The sequence below is a fragment of the Anser brachyrhynchus genome (genome assembly GCF_964034855.1).
Source record: "Anser brachyrhynchus genome assembly, chromosome: 4".
In the NCBI taxonomy this organism is placed as follows: Eukaryota; Metazoa; Chordata; class Aves; order Anseriformes; family Anatidae; genus Anser; species Anser brachyrhynchus.
In genome coordinates this window covers 32,840,794-32,845,832 of record NC_137698.1, presented here as the reverse complement: position 1 = coordinate 32,845,832, position 5,039 = coordinate 32,840,794, and the positions used below count along the sequence as shown (strand labels likewise).

The following is a 5,039-nucleotide window of genomic DNA, read 5'->3' as shown; positions in this document are numbered from 1 at the left end:
GTAGGCCAGATCTGGAGATACAGGTCCTTTATTGTTTAGAGATCCGCATATTTGGTGGGATATCTGCACGAGGAAATGTCTGTGCTCTCTCTGGACATCATCTATTCTCAAAGGGCATCTCTCTTTTGAATGTATTGCTGCCTTCCACCTTTGGGAGGATGATGAGAAGAAAGTGGACCCTAGAAGTACAAGTCCTGACTTGGCAGCAGGCAAGGTTTCCTATAATTCAGTTGGCATTCCTGTGCTGGTCAGAAAGCCTGTGAGGCCATGAAGTTTGGGAGAGGCTGATTTCTTTCAATGCCTGGCTTTTAAATGCCTGCTATTGTGTAAAGCAGTAGTCAGTCCAACTAGGTCATGCCAGAGACTTGTAAATGAACAGTTCCCTACCTTGTCCTTTCCCAGCTAAGCTTCATTATAGTAATGACACTGAGGTTAGCACTGAGATTAGAAAGGATACGGAATGCTTATAAATTGCTTGTTAATCAAAGTAACCACAATCATCCAATTTACTTCTGTGGTGCCTTGTCCTTAGATGGCTTCTCCTGTCTTCAGTGAGCAGCCCCATGGCACTGGGCAGTAGAAAAAACATTAATTTCTGGCTGGTTTGTGTTGTGGGGAGCTCTGATTCAGGCTGCTGTGGATGTCCTCGCTGGTCAGAAATACTGTGGTCACACTCCTCATCTTCCCTTGTGCCTGGGGTTTGGATGAGATGCTGGTTCTTCTATACTCATGTCCAGACAGAATGATTGTTTCACACGCCTGCTGACCCACCTATGTTTTCCTGCATGGACAGGGGCACACAGCATTACTTCCAGGACATGGGAGCAGCTCTCAGGATGCCCCACTGCGTTTTATACTTGGCTTCTCTCTAAATATTTCTTCATGCACCAGCAAGTCCCTGATGCTTCTGTGATCACTTTCTAATAGCAGAGGCATTCTCAGTTTCTCATTTCTTTTCAATAAGATGTCTGCAGCTGACGAACCATATGCCCCTCTTGGTATTCTGTAATGTAGAAGTACTAAATGCAGATCTGATTATCCCTCTGCCTCCTTTTTCAATAGGTGCTTTATTGTGTTGACAGTATCACTGCCCATTGCGTTGGTGTAAAAGGGGCCTGCAGCTGTGTGTCTGGGGCTTCACTGCAACGTGTTTAAAACTCCAGATCACCTGTGCTCTTATATTAAGTGTGCCACACTTGGTGCACCTAGAGCTCAGATGAGTCCCTTGTTTAGTGGTGCTGTCCCCTGCTAAGGCTCTCTCTTAAGAATAAAAAATGTCACCTGTTCCCAGGGCAAGTTTGTCAAGCTCTTTTAGCAGAGGCAGTAGGTGGCAAAATGTCCTTTCCAGCCATGACGAGCCACCAGTAGGTGAAGACATGAAACCTTTGACACTCAAATACCATAGGCAAAACCTCATTCACTATTGCGACACACTTTTGTTAGCATCTGTGAGATATAAGCTAGTGCTCTTGGGATGACCTCACCATCAAGGAAAAGTCCAAGGGCTTCTCAGTTTTTTACTCACTGTCTTGGTACCTCTGGGCCGAACTTCTCCAATCCTTTGATTAACTACCTCAGATCCCTCAGTGAGACCAGCGCCTTATGGTCTTATCTGCACAGACACACTTTCAAGTCTAGTAGGTGGATTAAGCATGAGTGTACTTTCCCTGTTCTACGTTTTGAGGGATATTTGTCCTTTCATACCCATCTCTGCTGGAGTAACCAGAGTGATGTTAGGCTTAGTCTTGGTATCTCTCTACTCATTTCGCTGTGTTCATTTTAATCCTAGTCATGTTATTTCTATTATACAGAATGTGTATTTTTATTTGTTCAGCTTTAGGCCAACACTGCTTTTTGTTGTCGTTGTTTGTTTGTTTTTCAGTCTTCTGCACAGCCATACTATTTTTCTTCTGATCAACACTTCAGTTACACCATCAAAAATGTAATGCATTGATTCAAATCATCAATGCCATCAGACTTCCAATCCCCACAAGTAAGAGGTGTCTTCTCCTTTGTCAAATGAGCGCAGATGTGTGCTCCATTTGTGCAGTAGTGCCCGCCAAAGCCTTGTATCAAGCACAGGAAAACATTTGGCATCCACCACCTCCCCAGAGGCTTCTCCCCTCAGAGGGGAAAATTCCGCTTTCCCATATTACGTTCTTTCAATAATGTACGTAAATGAGGCTATTTAAGGTTTCACTGTTTTTTGTTCTTTTTTTTTTTTAATTTTTATTTTTCCCTTCTGCAAAGCCTATGCACTCACAGCGTCTTCATCTTTCTCTCCGTTTCCTTGCTTCTCCTTCCTTCATTTGGTAAGACCTGCGTTTTAGCCATTAACACCCTGTTTCCTGTGGTTTTCCTCGTAATGTTAGCGTTACTCCTTCTGGCACTCGTCTAGTACTTGAACAGTCCAAGGCGAGCTTGTGATGGATGTGGCTGCTTTTTCCAAATGCCAGCTGTCTGCTCGGTTTCTGTTAAATGCCACAGCAGGGGTATCTGCATATGCAGTTTCTCCTGGATTCAGGCTCTGAGAAACCCTTTGAGCTGAACCTCTTCAGATGGGGTCTGGGGATTTCTGGTTGGCCAGAGCTTCATCAGCTTCAGTCCTGGTATCTGCTGGGATCCCCAGGCATCCTCCTCCAGGACTCCAGTCCCAACCCCACAGCTCAGCAGCAGCTCAGCGCCCTGGAAATGTAAGGGGCATTTGCCAAAGGGGCAAAGCTAGCTTCAGGGTTTCAGTGGGACAGGTTGCCCCGACATGTGCTGATGCTTGAGTGCTCTGTTCATCTCCCACGAGTGCCCTGGGTGCCTGCCTGTGAGGCTGGCCTTGAGATTGAATCTGGGGTTGAAAAAATGAGTTAGTTTCTGCATCTGTTCTTGGGCTAACTCTGCGGTGGAGCAAATGTTTAGTGCTGTTATAAAAAGGTCCTGCTATCACTCAGCCACTGTTGATACCATTGAGAAGTAGTCCTGACTAAGTTTTTGGCTAAATGACAGGAATAGCTGTTAGCTTCCCACACTTACCTTTTTTTTAGCCAGCTAGGGAATGAGCACTTCTGGATTATTAAATGCTGCAGTGGCACCTTTCTGGTTATTCACTCAAGTAACATGCACAAAGCAGAGAAGATGAAGGCTGCCCTTACAAGCTTCTCTCAACCACGTGTCAGCATCTCATCCCATGCTCTTCTTGTTGTGGCACTGATCTTGTGGCTCCAGTGGGCATTAGAGAAAAGAGTCGAGAGGAGACCTTGGTCTGCCATGCTGCTTGGTGGCTCTTCTGGTAGCTAGGCCCTGAAATAGGCAAGCCTCAGCCTCTCAGTGCTCAGCAGTTGATCAGAGATGTTCACCAATGTGAGGAAGACAGGGACCTGGGAACCTGGAGAGGTGAGACAAATACCGGAAAATGGACAGAAAGGCAAGACTGACTTTGAGAGCGGATGCTGGGGCTCTGTGCTGCTAAATTGGCTGTATCTAGAAGGGAAAGAGAGGGACAGACAAATCCACATCTTAAATAAACTATGGATTTCAGTACAGGACCAAACACTTTTGACCAGAATTGTGCTCCTGCCTCTGTCACTGGCCACTGTTTGTCTCTGGATAGGAGGTCCCCTTTTGCCATGCCTCTGCTGCCTCATCTGTAAAATGAAGATATCAGTCCTAATCCTCCTTATAAAGCACTCTGAGACTCACTGGTAAAGGAGCCGTGGAACTGCAGAGCTAAGTGGACTGAAATGGCCGTGTTATTTTTGCTGAAGTTTAGAGCTTCTCAAAAGCCTGAGCTAACCGAAGCAGTAGTTAGACAACAGGAGAAATAACTGGGTCAGGAGCTATATTTATGAACAACGGCAGGGTCATATTACTCACTGTGAATAATTTATCTGACAAAGACATATAGTTTGCATAATTTTCTTAAAACAATGTACTGTAAATATTGCAGTCTGCTGAATAATCTGGGAGATGATTCAATGGGATTTGGTTAAGGTCCAACAACTTTTTAAATTATGGAATTCCTTATTCCCAGATACTTGAACAGCACCAGCTGCAATGCGAGTAGGTTCCCGCTCACTCCAACTGGAAGTTCCCTTCGTGAAGTGGATTTAAGAACTGGCTCAATGGGGTTGGCAGAAACCTGGCCCTTCAGGGATCATGGGCTACTTGGCTGCTGTTGCAGACAGTGCCCCACCAGGTCTTGCTTGTCGCAGTAAAGCTTGTTTCGAAGAATGGAGGCTTGTGGTAAAACCTTGCCTTTTGCTCTAGATAGCTAAGTGGCTCTTGGACTGGCCTTTTTTTTTGTGACACTGAAGCTCAAACATTACACAGTAGCATTTGCTTACATGAACGTTTCTGCTCACAATGGACTTTTGTGAACAGCACAACAATTAGCATTCTTAGGGCATTATTCTGAGTTTAACTTAGTACCCTTGAAAACAATCAAATTCTGTGTTTGTTAGTTCTTGGCCCCTCACTGTCTTCTAGCTAAATAAACCTTTGTGGCATAAGTAGTGCTCAATGGTATCTGTTTGAATGAAGAGCCTTGCTAGTTTCTGAATGCTTTTCTTTCATTCAGAGTCAGAAAAAAGCTCCTGTATCTCGTGGGGCTGATGACAGCCACTCCCTTCTGTCAGCTCCTCTCTTTCACCGTCTGGGTTCACAAGACGAAACGGGTCAGTGCACTGAACGGCCATCTGGTTTCTGTGGGACCTGCTGGAAGTGGCTCAGCAGAGTGCAGCCATGCTGAGCCAGCTCCCCTGCTGCACCCCAGGAGGCGTAACCTTGCTGAGTGCTGCTGCAAGACACGGCTCTGCGTCCTATCTTGCTGCTTTGGAAAGGTCACGTTCCCGTGAGAATTACTATATCTTGGCCACCAAAATACTGCTGGTCTTTCATCATGATCTGATTGGACCCATGCTCTCCTCTGACACAACAGATTAGAGCTGCTCTTTTGCCTCCATGCTTCAGCTGCATGACATGACTCTTAGGACTTAGGGACAGTCCACTAAGCCTTTTCCTTCACATTCATTTTGCTGTTATCATCTTAT

The 5,039-nt window shown here is 45.5% G+C and overlaps 1 protein-coding gene across 8 annotated transcripts in view; it reads left to right on the top strand.

The window, feature by feature from the left end:
* The window catches only part of LOC308194001 (uncharacterized protein), a 143,520-nt gene that overhangs the window by 77,565 nt on the left and 60,916 nt on the right, over positions 1–5,039 (top strand). The window lies entirely within an intron of this gene.